We start from the raw sequence: 18,851 nt of genomic DNA on the forward strand, positions 1-18,851 counted from the left end.
AATCCGATCAGACAAACCCCTGTTGTCTTAATTACCTGGACGTCTCAGGCTGAGGGGTCTGAGAGATGGACACGTTGGATCAATGTGTCAAGCACCACTGCCATGACTGTTTCCTGATCTGTAAAAAGGGTCTTCTAATGACCCTTTGGGGTGTTCTGAGATTCAAAGAGAGAAAATCTTCAAAGTACCTAGGTCAGCGACCCTCACATAGTAGGCATGGAATTGAAGACAGCTGTTATTACAGCTGGATTTGTGCCCAGGCCCTGCCACCAACCAGCTGGGGGACTTTGTTCACCTGTGAGAGAGGACAGACACTGCACAGTCCCCTGGGTCACCATTACAGCGAGGGCCAGAGCATGAAGGGGTTTGGGGTATCGTTCAGGACCCTGAACTCGGTATTTCCAGGCTGAGTTCTGGGCTTCCCTGGGTGCATCTGTCAAATAACCCAGAGGCGGTGGGAGGGGTTAGGTCTGACCCCACAGCCTCCCCATAACCCCCAGCTGTGGAGCGATGGCTTTTCCACAATCAAAACTATTTTTTCCACAACCACCATCACTTCTTGCTCACCCCCCAAGTACCCTCAGGAGCAGGCAGACAGCACAGCAGGGTATGGAAGCGACACTGCTTCCAGCTAAGTGTCTAAAACATTCCCGATCTCCAACGTCCATTTCTGCAGAAGAGTTGCATCCATTTCTTTCCATTATTAAAAAAAAAATGTAGAAAACAGTCATTGAAACCCATAGATTTGGGCCTGGGGTGTGATTCAGAGCCCATGAGCCTAAGGAGGTGACTTCCTGGGTGACTCTGAGGCCCCTCACCAGTTCTGCGGGTCCCCTGCCCCCCATTCAGGGCTGGACCCCAGAACTCCACCCGCCCTGGGCCATCCACTGGCCCCAGAGTGAGCAGCTTCCCAGAAACCTTCCTGTCATGGCATCACGGGCCGTGGGCGGGGGTCTGGGCCCCAAGGGAGGGGTCCGCAGAGCAGCGTGCTTCCTGGCGGCCTCATCACCAGCTCCAACGCCTCGGCTTTGGAAAGTACAGTGGGCGTCCTCCCACGCCCAGACGCCCCCTCACGGCACTCTGTATGAGTTTTAAATTTGATTTCACAGCTATCAGCGTTTTGCAATATGATGAGAATTAGCATTAAGTGTGGATGCAGCTCGGGAGATAATGTGATTATTAAAAATATCTGCCTGTGCATACATGCTGCTCCGCTCTTCACAATCCTCCCTGACAGGAAACCTGGGCTAGATGTATTATTATTATTTTATTGTTATTAGTCCCATCTTTCAAGTCACATAACTGAGGCTCAGAGCTGTCTGCTCCATGGGGGTCAAACCCCTGTCTATGGTGGGGGTCTCCCTCCTTTGAGTGGGCTGAGAGGTGCTCCCCCCCATGTGTCCAGGTCCTAAGTCCCAGTGCCTGTGATGGCAGCTCATCTGGAAGTGGGGTCTTTGCAGAGGATCCTGAGATGATTTCATCCTGGATTAGGGTGGGCCCTCCATCCGCTGAGGAGCTAGTTATAAGAGAGAGAAGGAGAGATACCAGGGAGAAGAGCACGTGACGTGACGACAGGGGCAGAGACTCGAACAATGAATCTACACTCCAGGGAATACCAAGGCCTGCCAGGAATGACCGGAAGCCGAGAGAGAGAGAGAGAGAGAGAGAGAGAGAGAGAGAGAGAGAGAGAGAGGGAGGGAGAGAGAGAACGAGAGATGGAGAGAGAGAGAGGGAGAGGGAGAGAGAGAGGGAGAGGGAGGGATGGAGAGAAAGAGAAAGATGGAGAGAGAGAAAAAAAAAAGAGATGGAGAAAGAGAGAGGTGCTCTCTCCGAGCTGGAGAAGGAAGCGACTGGGCCAATAGCTTGTTCTCTGCCTTCTGGCCTCCAGGACGCTGAGCAGATAAGTTCCTGTGGTTAAGCCCCTCCCCCGCCCTGTTGTGTTAACTTTGCCAGGACAGCCGGACACCAAGTAACCCACAGTCAGGAGCTGCGCCCCCTGCCCTGCACCTCCCACCCTGTTGAAGTGGCCCCTTGGCTGCAATACTTTGGGGGGAGGGACAGCCTGGGTCACAGTGGGGACTCAGGGACGGCCCCCCTGCACTCAGCTAAGGACCGGCCAGAGATGGTGTCCTGTCCCTGGCTCCTGTCTACTGACTGTCCCTGGTCACTGTTTTGCTCCAGTGTCATCCTCCCCTTTGCCAGCTCTGAAGCCTCCCTGGTTGCTAGAGCACAGCCGCTCCCAGCAGGGAAGCTGATGACGGTGACAGTGACCTGGGCGCCCACCTGAGCCCTGGTTACCCCTTAGGCGCTTCATGTCCGTCTCCGTCCAGCAGGAGGCGGCGTCAGCAGGGCTCCTGACTTGTAAAGAAGACACTGCTGCACAGAGAACTGCAGTGTGTTCTGTAAGGCGCTGGCTGGGAAGGGCCGACTGTGGCCTGACCCAGGAGGGCTGGTGCCCAGCCAGGACCCCAGCCAGGCCTGCACAGGGGCAGGTTACATGGTCCCCTCGGACGGAGCTCAGCGCCCACAGCCACGTGACGCGCTGCAGGCCAGGGCGGGTGCCAAGCTCCCGCAGGGAGCCCGCAGGAAACTTCCCGACCCCTCGCCCAGGAGTGAGCCCCTGTTTCAGCATTGTTGCCAATTATGAGCGTGTTTCCCTTTATTTAATCCCAAATACCTCCCTTTGAAAACGCGTCATTGTACTTGTGCAGAAAATACACATCCTTTGATGCTTCTCGCTGTTACAACTTGGGATGCGTTCAGAAGGATGACAGAGGTAAAATAAAAAAGTCATACATTTTAGAAAATGTGATATTTAAAAGGCAGTTGGTCCTCAGTCTGAAAATTTGACATTTCGAAGCCACCTTCGATTTTTCCAAAAGGAAAAAAAAAGGATCTATTCCTGCCTACAGAGAAAATGTATAAAGCTGGGAGAGGCTTGCCTAGAGAGAGTATCATTTTCATTTTCTTTCCTTGAGAAGTTGGGTTGCAAGAGGAAAGGTAAGATTCTGTCCTGCACGAAGACCCCTGGGACTCAGGAAAGAGGGAAGAGTATGAGAGGCCTGGTGGCATTTTGCACCCGGAGTCCCTGGCCCCCAGGGCTGTTCCCTTAGATGCTGGGGGTGGGCACTTAGCGATGACCACTCCGTATACGGTGGGTTTCAAAGTTTTAAACCTAGTAGGATCCTTTACTTAGACCTGGCGGTGCTGGGACTGCCCAGCCTACGGGGGGTGGGGAGGGGGGGAGGGCAGCCTGTGTGCCTGAGGCTGCTGTCTGTCTGTCTGTCTCTGCCCCTCTCTGTGCAGCTATGGGGTGAGTACATGGGGTGAGTTCCTGAGATGTTCCGGGAAGGCAGGAGGGAGGGAGGGAGGGCAGCTGGCTGAGTCGCTGGCCCTGGACAGGCTGTGTCTCTAAAACGAAACACTGAGCCGTCTCTGTACTTGGGGTCCCAGAGCTGGGGGTTTCTGAGCACCCAGGACCAGGAGAGGCTCCCAGAGTCACGGCACAGGGCTTACGGTTCGCGTCATCGCTTTCTGTGCGGCTGGCCGGTCCTGTTTCTGTTTTTCGCATCTGCAGGGTCCTGTCCCGGGGCAGCCCCCGCAGGAGCAAGAAGCTCACGCGCCCGGCAGCTTCTCCTGGCGGCTGAGACCGCTGGCGAGCACAGACGCGGCGCATGTGGCGTTTAGACGAGCATCTGGCCATTTCTCGTGGTTTTCCTGTGGGCGAGAGGCCGGGAGTGTGGGGGTTACGCGGGGCTTCAGGGCGCACGAGCGGGCCCCGGGTGGCAGGATTCAGCCACGTGACTCTGGGTCTTCACTGGCCTTTGCTCACACAGCGCCCTCTGTGCAGGGGGGAAATGACCCGCCGCACTGTGGCTCCGAGGTGCTGTAGGACCGGGGGTGGCTGCAAAGCAAACCCCCACACGGACCGGCCTCAAAAATCCGTGGGGCCATTCTTGGGTTTCTGGTACAGTCAACCTGGACAGTTCAGTCTCTGTGTGACAATGTTTGTGGATGTGTCTTAATGTTTTTCTCCAGAGGAATGTCTCAAGAACAACACCCTCGCATTTGCAGGGTTCTGTGCAATTGTCTATGTGGTTCATTCAGCAGGTGCGTGCTGGGCGCCCACTGGGGACAGGAGGACTCCTGATTCCGTCCCCAGCTGCCTTCCCACCGCCCGTCTGGGCCCAGGCCTCACCAGCGCTCCCTTAGACAGCACCAGGCTCCGGGGTTCCTCACTCTTCTCCAATGGCTTCTAGAAAGACCTTTCTCAGTCTCAGCTCTGATCAAGCCACGCCCCCCCGACAGCCATTGCTGGTCTTCATCCAAAGCCCTCTGCCCGCGTGAAGGTCACGTGCGCCTGTTCCCAGCCTCGCCCTTGAGTGCCTCCCATGTTGCCGCCAGCACTGCCTCCAGACACACGTCCCTGAGTCCAGACACACCTGGAGCTTTCCAGACGCCAGGCTTCTGCTCACAGGTGGCCTGCACTCTGAATGTTCTCTGTGCCGTGTCACCTTGGTTCATTCCTACTGTCGGCCGGGGCGGCTGCTGCAAAACACCCTTTACTGGGGGATTACACGACAGACATTATTTGTCACGGCTCTGCAAGCTGCAAGTCTGAGGTCAGTGCGCACCGTGGTTGGCCGGGCTCTGGTGACAGCCCTCTTCCTGGTCTGTAGACGGCTGCCTTCTCCCTGAGTCCTCACATGGGTGGGAAGGGGGGCAGAGGGAGAGACAGACACACAGACACACAGAGAACGAGAGAGAGAGAGTGAGGAGAGAGAACACTCTGGTCTCTTTCTTATAAGGGCTGTCCCATCACGGGGCCCTACCCTACGACCTCCCCTGAACCGAGTCACCTCCCAAAGGTCCCCGTCCTAGTGGCACACTGGGGAGCACCTGGGACCCTGCGTTTCCTTCTATTTCTCTGTCTCCCTGGCAGAGCGTCAGCTGGTATCTACCTCTTGTGATTTTACGAGGTCTGACAATGAAGTTCACAAACTTGCTGGGGCGATGTTGCTAACCTTTTTTGATAACAGAGGGGTTATTCATTATGAATTTGTACCAACTGGACAACAGTTAACCAAGTTTACTATTTTGGAAGTGCTGAGAAGGCTTCATGAAAAAGGTAGACAACCTGAGCTTTTCGCCAACAATTCATGGCTCTTGCATCACGGCAATGCACCAGTTCACACAGCACTGTCTGTGAGGGAGTTTTTAGCCAGTAAACAAATAACTGTATTGGAACACCCTCCCTACTCACCTGATCTGTCCCTCGATGACTTCTTTCTTTACCCGAAGATAAAGGAAATATTGAAAGGAAGGCATTTGGATGAAATTCAGGCATCAAGGATAATACAACGACAGCTCTGATGGCCACTCCACAAAAAGTTCCAAAATTGCTTTGAAGGTTGGACTAGGCACTGACGTCGGTGCATAGCTTCCCAACGGGAGGACTTCGAAGGTGACTGTAGTGATATTCAACAATGAGGTGTGTAGCACTTTTCCTAGGACAAGTTAGCAAACTTAATTATCAGACACGGTGTGTCCCTCCCCACGTCTGTCTGTCTCTCAGTCTGTTGTCCTGTATCTCTGCCCCACGTCGCACACCTAACTCACCCTCACGGAAGGGAACAGGGGAGGGAGGTTCTGGGGTTCCAGGAGGATGTCCTCAGCCTGTAGAACAAATAAGCAGAAGCATCCCATTGGGCATTCATGCTTCAACGTATGAGTTTGGGGGACACAAGCATTCAGCCATGACATCCACAGGCTTCCCACAAATATCAGCTTCTGGTAAAGCCTCCTGGGGTCTAAAGCTCCCTCCCGGGATTGACACGATGGCAGCTGCAGGCCTGGGGCACTTGTTCACTTTGTGGGGTCAGCCTGCGTGCTCCCTGCAGGGCCAGCCCGGCACTCCTCCAATACGTCCCTGGCCCCAGGGACGGGGTTGGGGGGGACAGTCCCTGGGCGGATTCAAGTCAGTGACTCTCCTCATCTCTCCTGTATTCTCTGACACAGAATCCTTTTCAGAAAGAAGGGAGATGTGATGTGATCGTCCATCACCCAGAAGCCTTCAGAGACTCACCGTGGGTGCGAGTACCTGCCCCCCTCCCCCAACACTGAGACTCCAGGTGACTGACACCCAGTCCTACCTGTGGTGAGCCGCTCCAGGGGACAGGGGACTTGGCTGGAGACCAAGGCGTCCCATCGCAAGACTCATGAACAATTACTGGGACACAGACAATCAAACCTGAAAATCGCAGGAAGTTATCACAGGTGAGGAGAGACACTTGCAGGCTGGGTTCTGAAGAAAACAGTCGATGGATGGACGGGAGGGGACTCCTGCTGACAGTGAGGGAAGGGGCGGCCTGGCAGGTGTGGCTGGGAGGCGAGGGACGGGGCACGGCCTGCGTAAGGGGCGTTGGCCATGAGCTTTGTAGGACGTGGGTGAGAGCTGCAGGGAGCCTCTGTGGGGACACTCAGGCCTGGGCCAGGAAGCCAGGAGCAGAGTGCCCCCCACCCCTGAGAGCGGGCAGCAGGCCCAGCGATGGCCGGCAAAGCACAGGGGCTAAGGGCTGCTTGCCTGTGAGCCCACAGGGGAGGAAACAGGCCGAGACCAAGAAGGAAGCCTCCCAGGAAACCAGGAGTCGGTCACATGGACAAAGGCCCAGGGGCAGGAGAGCCGAGACCAGGAGTCTGGGGGGACCAGCTGCTGAGGGAATGGGAAGAGCTTCCCTGGGAGGCTGTGGAAGAGGAGGGCCCCGCAGCTGGGGGTCCCTACAGTAGTGGGGTGCAGGGAGGGGCGGCAGGATCAGGCGTCTATGTGAGAGGGCCAGCCAGAAGGGCGGGAGCAGGGAGCGGAGGAGATGGCAGCGTTCAGGGGTGTGTAGGTCAAATCGGCCAGGAAGAGAGTGGGGTGTGTGCTTCCTGGGCTCGCCTGGGCCCCTGGAGGTGGCAGCGCCATCCTGAGGGGGCTGGGAAGAGGGCTAGGCACACGCCTCCCCACGCCCACCTTGAGCCCTAGCACATTCCAGCTGGGGATCCCACACTGGCTCAGAGAAAGGACCAGCGACCCAGAGATGGCCAGCTGCACCGGTTCACTCTCCCCAGGGGCGGTGGCCTTGTGGAGGGCTGGGCGCCATCTGGCCAGGGCGGGCAGAACCCAGCTCTCCGGTTACAGGATGTGCGAGCTCAGAAGGCCCAGCCCCCACTGGGGGGGGACACCAGGGTGACCCTGCTCCTTCTCATGGGCTGATGGGGGGATTACGTGAGGGGGTCCCCGCAGGGGGAGCAGCTTGGTGGTCCACAGTCGACACTGAATACACATCCGCGATAACCAGCAGCTACGGCCACCGCCCCCTTGCCACCCTCATCCCTGTGCCCAGCCCCCAAAGCCCTAGCTGTCCTGAAGTCACCGCCTAGCCCACGCAAGTCTGCAGGGAGAGTGGACACGGCCACCTGCCTCTGCTTCGGTGGCCCCGTCACTCAGATTGCCCTCAATGGCCAATGACACAATTACAAGGGGAAGGGAGCCTTTCTTCAAAACGATGGCAGAGCCCTCAGACCCACGAGTCACCCCATTGTCGTCTGTGTGCCTGGGTCACGTGGCCATTCTTCCCTGGGGAGTTTCCATTTCCCAGGACGATGGCTCCCCGGCAGGCTCTCATGAATTATAATGGAAGACAGAACACTCACCAGCACGGCTCCCGAATCCCAGAGAAGCGGGCGGCTGGGGGACTTGAATGATTCCGGAGCTTGGAATGTGTAATGTGCTCAGGGGAACACGGACGCAGTGACCTATCAAGCCTGAGACTGGGGTTCCTAGGCTTACGCGAGCAGGTGCCTTCCCATCCTGGATTCCAACAGAGGCAGGCGGTGCCTGAATCGGGGTGTGGGCACAGGTGTGGGGGAGGCTCTGCCCTCACCCTCCAGTCACCCCTGTCTGGGAAAAGGGCGCTCCCTAGGTGTGGAAGGTAGAACCTGCAGGTGGCGACAAGGGTGTCCCTCGGAAAGGAGGCTGAAGGGACCTGGGCTAAGGAGCTCGGTGGAGAGAACGGAGGGGCCTGGGGGGCTCCCTGCTGGACCCCGGAAGCAGAGGCCCCCCCAACCTCAAGCCTCGCCCACTGTAAACTCTTCTGCGCATTCTTACTGAGTCCCCTCCCCCGCTGTGCTTAAGGTCTCCTGCTGGCCCCATGGGGCACCCTGGGGTGTGCACAGCTAGGGTCACTGACTGACTTGATAGGCTCCCCCAGGCGGCTGCACGGAGTAGGTGACAGCACCTGTCATGCCTCCTTTCGGTAAGTCATATAGATGGAATTTCTATTTTGCTGGGTGACAATGCACACGTCTTGAGGCTTACATGTGCACACCCATGATTACGAGGGAGAATGAGCGTGTTTACAGAAACACACTCACTCACTCACTCACACATTTACTTCTCCAGGTGGAGCGCGATTTCCCCACCCACTTCCTAGTATCTGGGTTGCTGGGCCTCAAACTGGAGGACAAACAGACCAGCAGGATGCACGCTGGGCTGTGTGGCTCCCGGTGACCCCATCTTAGTTCAATAGCCAGACGTGAGGGTCCTTCGATTCAGCGTCTCCTGGAAGCCACTTCCCTTGATTGCAACCTTCCTGCTTCCTCAGAAACAGGAAAAGAGAAAAAACCCTGTAAAAAGATAATATAAACGGAGCCACCTTAAAATGGAGCCTGGGACGCTCTCCCTGTCCTTAGAACCACTGTGCACCGTCTTATGCCTCAGATCTTTGGAAAGTTAAAACAGCAGAATGACTTTTGACTGGGCCCAAAGCAACTTTGTGTCCCAAAGAGCCGCTTGCAAGGATAACAAGAAAACAGTTATGGTGACTCCTGGATGGGTGGCTACCGGACTGCAAATCAAAATCATTGGATAGAGACACAGAGGTAAACGTGAGCCACCCAAAGGCACAGAGCTATCTCCGCCATACCCAGCGTTCATGGCCTCCAAGTATAAAATGGTGCTGTGCACACAGCAGGAACTCAAGAAAGGTCGGTCAGATGGCTGGTGGGCCTCAGGGAGACTTGAGAAAGCGACCACAGAAGGAGCGTGTGTCTGTGCTTGGAAGGCAGGAGGGAAAGCCGTGGGCATCACGCCAGGCAGCACGAGTGTCGGAGTGGGCTGAGCTGGATGCGCTTTGAGATGGGGCTGAGCTGGCCTGACAGGAGGGCATGGCCGGAGGAGACGGGGCCTCCTTGGCTGAGGGGACCTGCGTCTGAGCCCCGTCCCACGGCCAGCTCTCAGGGATGCGCTTGGCTGGAATGCCCTTGACATGTGGAAGTCCCTGGGCCCTCCACATCATCGCCTGGCATTCTCCTTGTCATCGAGTGATTTAGAGAGCTCTGGGGTCACTGAGCCTTGTGGAATTTCTGAAGAAAAAGAGGGCATTTGCAAATGAGGGCACTACCCCTATCACCAAAGAGAAGACGGAGGGACAAAGAGGTTAATTAATTTTCTCTGAGGTCTCACCGAGAGTCAACTCATAACTGGATAAGAAAATTTAATTCTAATGACTTTACAAATGATACACTCCAAGCGTATCTGCCCGCCTGTCCCCTTGTCGCCGAGGCCCACCCGCCATACTCGCTGGCCAGTCCTGTGTCCACTCCTTTCCAACAGGTCCCCCACTTGACGGTCTGGGTAAATACCAGTCCATTTGATCCTGAGAGCATCCCCACGTGAGAAGCATTTTTACACGTGCATTTTGCAAACGGCTGACATGGATGGAGATTTTCCGCACGCAGGGCTCTGAGGTGGTCGTAAGTGGGTGTGGCCATCATCACCCCGACACGTCCCTAGGGGAGGTGGCGCGCGGCGTGTGGGGCAGCGCCCAAGCTGGGTGCCTCTGATGTGGGCCTGTGGCTGGGCTCCGGACGCCTGGCGGGAGCAGCTGAGCTGTGAGCAGAGGTGTGGCCGGGACGAGAGATGGTGCCGGGGGTGGGAGTGACAGGCAGTGGAAAGGGTCCAGACACACCTGGGAGGCCAACTCCTGAATGTGCACCTTTCGCTCCTCACAGTTGAGGTTCTTCGAGGGAGCCGCCATTTCACTCCCAGTGCCACTAGAAGCCACCACCTCCCCTTGGCCTGGCCAGCTGATGCTTGTCACAGCTTCCTGGAGGCTCTCGTCTGAGGGCACCCCCAGAGGGCTGGCTGGAGCCCCTTTCCCAGCACCCCAAAACTGGATTCTCCTTTTCACATAGTGACCCACCGTGCTGTGACTTAGCCGCCATCTCTGATGCTTGGCGGGCCGGGGGTGGGGGGGCTTCCTCCAGCTTGTCCCCAGGTGCTGCCAATGGCGCCAGGTTCCTGGGAAGCATTGCCCTCAGGGAGTGTCTGCTGAGCGGGGCAGCGTCTGAACAAGTGAGTGAATGACTGCGTCCCTGATCTGGGGCTCAGGGCGACATACAGTAGGGCTTAGTGCACACTCGCTCAGGGCGAGGATGGACGCCCCGCTGTGGGGCTGCAGGCACTCCGCTCGCTTCCTCAGGAAAGGAAGCGTTTTACAAAGGATGAGGGGAGCTCTCTTGAACGTCGGTGTTGGGCTGAATGATGGCCTCAAACATACCGGGTCCCGATGCCCAGAACCCACAGATGCTGGTCCATGTGGCCAAAGGGACTTTGCAGATGTGACTAAATGAGGCCCTGGAGATGGGGAGGTGGTCCCGGAGGACCCAGCGGGGCCCTAAGTGCAGTGGGTCCTTTTTAGAGAGACACAGAGGAGACTTGGTGACGGAGGAGGAGAAGGCCGCACATGACAACGTGAGCCCCATGGTGCCTTGCTGGCCTGGAGACGGAGGAGGCCAGGGGCCGAGGGACACAGGCTTAGAAGCTGGAAAAGGCCAGGAAGCAGATGGTTACCTACAGCGCCCAGGAGAGCCACGGCCTGAGACACCCTGGGGGTGGAGCTCAGACCTCACACCCTCACACGGGGGGTGAGTGAGTGTGTGGCGTGAAGCCACCCAGCCCGTGGTGATGTCACAGAAGCTGAGGAGTTCTTATCTGACCGCTAACCGCCCTTGGCCCATGAGTGCTGTGATGGGGCCGAGGCTGGGGGCTCCCGCTGTTCTTGGGGACCCAACTTTCCCAGCACAGGGAGAACTGACAAAGGCACAATTGCATCGTCCAGGCTCCGCGAGGCCACCTGGGGCTGTTGCACCAGCCAGGTGGGGCCTCCCACCCTCCCAAGGCCCCCTTGTTCTCCCGCCACCCACGGGCCAAGTTCTCAGCCCCCACCATGAAGAACTCCAAGGGCCAAGCTGTTTTCTCCCAGCTCAAAGCCCAGAGATGGGCGAACTGGCCCCTGCCCCCAAGCTGCATGGTCCTGGCAGGTGCCAGGTGCTCCCAGCATCACTCCCAACAGCGAGAGCTGTGGATTCCTTCAAGAATGACGTCGTGGAGTGCTCATTTCCATGTCTCAGGAACCCTCTCCTTGGTGCCATCACGTTTTCTATTCACCAGATTATTTTCAGTCTGTGTCATCACAAACGCATAGACTCGTGCCAAAATGTGCCCAGGTGTTCACGTCTTTAGAACATGTCCTATGAGAAAATGGGCCACACAGGGCAACTTTCACACGTGTTTAGCTTCATACTGTGTCTATGTTTCCTACCCTCAGAAGGAAAGGCCTTGGAAACCCACGAGCACCCTCACATCCATCGAAAGTCATGTGACTGTGGGTGTGATGTTTGACGATCGGTCCACGCGTCTTTGCAGGCCGCCCCCACCTGGGTGCTCCCCCAGCTCCCCTAAAGGTGGGTGGAGGCTGTCGGAAGGGAGGCCGTCTCTCCAAGGAGAGGAATAGGGTGACCAACATCACACACAGCCGTCCCCTAGAATCAAACGTTGGAATGTCTGTTTTCCTCTTCTGGGTTCCTTCCCTCTCCTTTTTAGCTGCCAACTCGATCCGTCCACTAACAAAAACGCAGCAGATGGTACATAAAATACGAGGCCACTTCCAAAACTACAGACACGCCAACTCTGGGAGGCAAATAAAGTCTGATTAATCATCTGGAACAGAAGCCTCAACCTCCAGCTCACTGAAAATGTGACTGTTTCTGTCCGTGTTGGAGTATTTTCTGGAATCGCAGGAAAGTGGCCATTCAGGACATGACAGCTTCTGGCCGGGCAGAGACGGGGAGCCGTTACCTCCGCTGGCACCTCTCTCTAGGACTGCCCATTACGTTGTTCTGATTTCCTTCTCATTCTTCTTCCGCTAACCAGACAGCGCTCAGCGTCCCCATTTCTTGTAAAGAGAACATGCAAATGCCTACAGCTCTGTATTTGTCATCTGTATTAGTTTTCTCTGTCTGCTGTAACAAAGGACCGCAAGCGTGGAGGCGTAAAGCAACAGAAACCTTAAAACAACAGAAACCTTTCTCTCACAGTCCTGGAGGCAAGATGCCCAAAATCGAGGTGTGGGCCGGCCACGTTCTCCGCAGGCTCCAGGGGAGGGTCCTTCCTGCCTCTCCCCTCCTGGCGTCTCCCTGGCTTGTGGCTGCGTCCCTTTGATCTCGGCCTGTGTCTTCACGTGGCCCCCTCCCCGCGTGCCTAATCGCTCTTTTGTCTCCTTATGACACTGTCATGGAATCTAGGGCTCACTCTATCACAAGATGCTCTCATTTCGAGATCCTGAACTTATTATATCTGCAAAGAGCCTTTTCCCAAATGTTCGGGGGTTAGGAAATGGAGCTATCTTTTGAGGGGTCCCCATGCAGCACGTCACACGCTCCAGTGTGATCTTGCTGGTGGTGGCCCCGACACACTCACTCTGGGGCAAGGTCCCCACTGTGTTAAAAAGTGAATGTGCTTTGCCTGCAGATGCACGGAGCTGGTGGGCTGCTCCCCAGGCCCGGGCGTCATCCAGCTCCTGACAAGCACCACTATGGTCAGGCAGCTCAGGTGGCTGCAACAAGGTGGCGGCTTCAACCACAGACATTTATTGTCTCACAGCTGGAGGCTGGAAGCCCAAGATCAAGGTGCCGGCAGGGCAGCTCAGTTCCCAGGGCTCCTCTCTCGGCTCGTCACCGGCCGCCATCTTGCTGTCCTCACGTGACCAGGTCCCTGTGCGCACAGAGAGAGCGCGGACTCTCTGCTGTCTCTCTTATAAGGATCGGATCCCCTCGGCTCAGGGCTCCACCCTATGACCTCTTTAACCTTGATTACTTATTTAAGGCCTCATCTCCAAACAGTCACACTGGGGGTTAGGGCCTAAGCATAGGAATTTGGGGGGACAAAATTCAGTTCATAATGAAGTCCCGCATACTATTGGGTTGTCGGAAAAGTCATGACGCATTTTGGCAACAGAAAAACAGAAAAAATACGTCATGACTTTTCCGACAACCCACCACATGGGACAATGTTATACTTAAAATGCTCATTGTTTAACTGACATTCAAATTTAATCAGATGTCCTGTGTTTTGTCTGGCAAACTTAGCTTAAACCCAACCTCTCAGCAAGCATGTGGACATCTGTCCCCAGGTGCTGCACGGCTCTCTGGGAACAAAGCCCTTTGAATACCCACTGGCCCAGCTCTGTCTGGCCTGCAGGGCGTGCCCAGGCCTGGCGGCAGGTGTCTCGGCGCAGGCCCCTGTGAAAGTCCCTGCTCCCCTGTGTGTCTCATGGTTTGGTCTGCATTTCCATCTCTTTTGAGAAAACACACCTTCGAGGGTCTGATGAGAATGGTGGGTCCCATGAACATATCTTGTGACGTAAGCAGCTGCTCTGCCATTTCAGGTGACAGAACGGCCGCCTGCCCTGCAGGGACCCCGACCCCAGGGTAAGACTGACAGCCCTCCGTGCCTGACAGATTGACGCCAGGGTGGGTCATTTCAACCATCCTTCCCCTATCGTCCAGAATTATTTTTAATCGTAATCACATTATAATCTTGACGCGTTCATTAGTTCTGAAACAATTAACAATTTTAGAAGAATAAATTTCCATTTCAATGATACCCGAGCTCAATGAAATAGTTCACATGTGAAATAAAATTCACACGCACCAAACGGAACTATCACCCCATGCTGTTTGCAGCCTCGCTCCCTGTGTGATGTTCTAAAGGCCTCTGCAGATCTCAGGTCGGTCACACGGAGCGGCAGAACTGAGGGGCCTCCCTCCTGGGTGTCCTCTGTCCCCTCACTGTGCTGTTGCTACTTATTTCGGGTGTGCTGCGGACGTCAGCGGGCACGGGGTCGTGGGAGTTGGGGCACAGCCTGTGGTCTGAGGGAGCACACTGTTGTCAACTACGGCTCGAAAGGGACCATGTGGATGAGGCCACTTGTCCCGAGGCCAACTCTACACCTGGAATTTTTAAAAATCAAAGTTCACGTAGAATATAGGACTATATTAAAGGTTAATTAATGAAAATAAGCAAATTTGAAGTTTATGTGTGTGTGTGTGTGCATATACACGTGTGTGTGTGCACGTGTAATCAAGACTCAACAGTAAACAGAGCAGTCATTGAGGATCTAGACCAACGAAAGGTATTTTTGGGGAGTGAAGGGTACTTTGTCACTGATAGTGTTCAGAATCGCCAGTGAAAAGGGACACTAAACAGACCCCTGGCCCTTCCTTGGTTTTATTCCTGCAGACAATGCTCCCGTGCCCTCCAGCCCCCACCGCCCCACCCTGGGGTAGTGCTCCTTTATTGCCTGTCCCTGGGCAAAAACTGGATGTTTCGGGCCTTGGCAGGGAGGGTCAAAGGTATTTGTGGTCATGGCATTTGGCATCCTGACGTGTAAAACATGATCCAAAAGCTCTACCTCTTACAATAGACAGAGGACCATATCCCGCCTCACAGAATCAACATGCTCCCGTGTTCCCAGTCCAGCCACCGGATATTTGACTTCAATTATCGCCTAACCCAACACCCTACACTTTGGGGAAAGTGTTATTATTCCCCTTGACAGGTGAAGAAACTGAGGCGTAGTGGAGGTGTTTCTAAAGCCATGTGGAGCCTGCTTGGTGTCCAGGCCAGCTGCCTCTAGGTCCAGCTCTGTGCACTCCAGGGTCCCCTCCTGGAGCCCGCAGCTGTGTGCTTGCCCCAGGCAATTACCAATTTCTCTGCAGAGTTACCACCTTCTTTGGGCTCTAATGAGGAGGGGAGGACACCCAGGGCTGACTCTCGGGGCTGACAGTGCCTGCTGCTCTCCCCAATTACCCTGACTCTGGCATGGGGTCGGCAGTGTCCCTGATGCAGTAGGGGTGGGGTGGTCAGCCGAGAGCCGGGGGGCAGCGGAGGGCACCGCTGGGGTATCCGTCTTGCCTAATCAGATCACCCTGGCAGCCCAGGTTTGTCAGAGGTGTCTGGCCGTATCCCCGGACAGATTGGTGACAATGCGCTGCCCTGTTCCCAGGACGCCAGCCTGGAGCTGGGATGAATGGAAAAGAGCTGAGGCCAGATTCTGAAGGCTGAGGAGTCTGTCCTGGGTTCTGTGGCACCAGGGACCCCTGCCACTGCCAGGTGACACAGGCCAGGCTTTCCTAGCAATTCCAGCATCAAAAGGCACTTGGGTCTCATGCGGTGACTGGGGCAGGGCGACCCCGGGGGCTGGTCTAAGGGCAGCCGGCCGGCCAGCCTCACATGCAGGCAGGGGCAGGTCCTCACATGGACACTCACCCCTGCAGCATTGCCAGCCTGGGACGGCCTGGCTCAGCTTGAGGGTGAGCGGGAATGTGCTCTGCCCAAGGAGAGCCCTCCCTCTGGACTCAGCAGCCAACCCCTCCCTCTGTGAGATACATGAGTGGCCTGGATGTCCCCCCATCTGGAAACTGGTCTCAGGAGAAGCACGCGGCCTGAACAGGCATCACACTAGGAGGGGCAGCATGCACCGAGTTGGAGGAAAGACCTGCCACCCGGACCCTCAAGCGGAGTTAAAACGTGCAGCCAACACGCACCCACCGTTCCCGGTGGGGACGCTGCACGCTGATGGGGCTGAGCCAGCATCTACACTGCGCTTTCCTCTTCCTCATCATTGGCAGGGGGTTTTTAAATGTCTGCCACCCAGAGGATGTGTCACAGCCCCGCCCTCCGGATGCTCTGGCCGCGCCTATTAGGAGAGGACCCCACGTTCTCCCACCTGGGCTGCCCGGTGAACGCACAGCACCCAGTTAACATGGATTTCAGGTGAACGTGACCAAACGTTAGTATAATTCGACTAGAGCCATGCAGGGCACCCTGCATTGTCATTTGCTGAGTCAGAGGCCCTGTTGCCTCCTCCTTGCTGTGGGGGCCCTGAAGAGGGAAGGGTCACAGGTGTGTCAGTGTGAAGGGGGACAGTCGTGAGGCCTTGAGAAAAGGAAGGGCATCTGAGCAGAGACTGGAGACACTGGTCGGGGTGGACGTCTGTGTTCACACCGGGTCATGGCGGCTGGAGGGGGAAATATAACCAACTTTCACAATCCTGTGTCTTCATCCTGGACAACCTGAGCCTGAATTTGACTCTTTTCGTGAATCAATGAGCTGCTGTGGGGCGGGAAACTGAGGCTGCCTGAAGCTCTGGACTCCTCTGCCAGCCGGGGACGGGGAGGGGGGCTGGGCAGTAGAGGGTCTGCTGTGGAGCCGAGACGGTGACCTTTCTGCTGAGTGTACAAACCAGACCCAGAGTTACATGTCAGGACAAGTCACCTGAAACCAGCGCGCGCCCTGCACACCACCATCTCCTGCCCAGCTAGCTGCTCCAGCAGATAACTTACTGACAGCCGCACGTCTCCACCACGCAACGCGCTTTCTCACGGGGTAGCTAGTTCCCTGTTCCTTAAAGCGCTCAAGAAGGGGCAGCATGAACTAGCAGAAACAATACAGACCACTAGGGTCTCCTCCAGCTTCTAGATTTAGTCATTCACTCATCCATCCACTCACCCATGCATCTACTCATCCACCTATCCATCCATCCACCTATCCATCCATCCACCTATCCATCCATCCACCCACCCATCACCTACTTATCCTCCCACCCACTCATCCTTGTATTCACCACAGCCATCTATTGATCCCAACACCCAAGATTTACTTAGAATTCTTTGTATTTTTCCAGTGTATCTGGGAATGTAAATGAATCTCGATTCCTGCCTTAGAAAAGCCATCTAGTGGAAGGTGGGGAAATAGATAAATAAACAGATACAAGCAAGGCTCTCCATTTTGTAAACTTCATGAACGCAAGGACCAGGCCTGGATTCTTTCTCAGAGTTAGTTGTGAATGAATGAATGAATGAATGAATGAATGAATGAGTGAATGAATGAAACAAGAGTGTCATGACACAGTACAAGGAGCACAGGCTTTGGTCCTGACCAGCCTGGGTTCGAAACCCAGCTTTACGGGGCCCTGTGCAAACCCCGATCCTGCCCCTGAACCTCAGTGTCTTCACCTATAAAACGCACATTTTCAGTATAGTTTTAAGCATCAGAATGACATGTGTGAAGTGGCATCATTGCCACTCAGAATTGGTGGTGGTGGAACGACGGTGACAATCATCAGAACACTCGAGGCTGCAGAACCTCAGGGAACTTGCAGAATGGGGACCGAGCAAGGACCTGTGTGGAGGACGAGTCGGTTCTGGGCAGGAACCACCTGGAGGTGAAGCTGGTCTCACGGTCGTGTCTGGAGCCGAGCACTTGGAACTGAGGGACAAGACAGGGGGCGAGTAGGTTGGGAACAGATCATGGAAGGAAAGGAAGTCGCTTAAGCAAGAGCTGGGAGCAAAACCCGTGTTTCCATTCTGTTTCTGTGCTTGTGCCAAAGCACGAGGGCTGGCCTGAGTCCGAGGGTCAAGTACGGGACAGACAGTCAGAAGGCCCCTCAGCTTGACGTCACAGGCTTTCTCCACAGCGCAGGCGGTCGAGCCGGATCATGTCCTGAGCCAACCCTAGCCACCCCTGTGGAGCCCAGAGTACAGGATCTCAAGTAGAATAAGACTCGGTGGGAAAGGGGGCCAAGATTGATTAGTGATGTCTGCCACGGGCAGAGGTGGGCACGGCCACCATGCACACGCTCTGTTCTGCCCCAAAACGGGACGATGTGAGTGTTCCTAGAGGACGTGCCCCACCCAGTCAGATCCTCACTGACTGATCTCACGTGGGCCAAAGCAAAATAAAATAATGCACCCAGGGACGCCTCCGCTGTGCTTTCTTACCAGGGTGCCGGCTTCCACACAGCCGACGTGACTGGATGACTGACTTAATGCTGAGAAAGCTGCTGAAGACAGTGGGGGCGGACACTGTCGGGGAACATTTCACGGAAGCCCAGAAACGGCGGGTGACCCTCCCCAGCTCGCAGCGGACGTCGAGGCCCAGCTGGCAGCAGGCTCGGGCTGTCAGCCTCTGTGCCTTCATGGTCGCACCACGCCGGACGCCCTCGGCCACCGTGACCCTCTGTGTCGGGCCCGATTCCCACAGACTCGTCCTTTTAGATGGCGTGTCCCGGCGTCACAATGCCTTCACGTTGAGCTTTGGGGGCTTTTCCTTTTCCAACCAGAAGCTGATTCAATGGGTTAGCTTTTCCCAGGCAGCCACTTTTCATCTCATGTTTAAGTTATGTCTTCCCATCTCCACATTTCATCGCAGCGCCTGCTAACCGAGCCTGTCTAATCGCCTATTTCCGCAGCCAGACTGAGTCCTTCAGAGGCCAGGGCTCTGTTTAATCTGCCTCCGGATTCCTACACCCAACACGGCGCCTGCTTCATGGGTGGCGGCTTCACACAGAGCTTCTGCCGCTGACAAATCCTACACAATAAAAATATTCCTGATGCACAGAGGAAGACTCTTGTTCCCAGCGTGGTTCGTCTGTTCCTTTACTCCTCTGCAAGAAACTGAGCTCTCT

The sequence above is a fragment of the Hipposideros armiger genome, unplaced genomic scaffold (assembly GCF_001890085.2).
Source record: "Hipposideros armiger isolate ML-2016 unplaced genomic scaffold, ASM189008v1 scaffold_164, whole genome shotgun sequence".
In the NCBI taxonomy this organism is placed as follows: domain Eukaryota; kingdom Metazoa; phylum Chordata; class Mammalia; order Chiroptera; family Hipposideridae; genus Hipposideros; species Hipposideros armiger.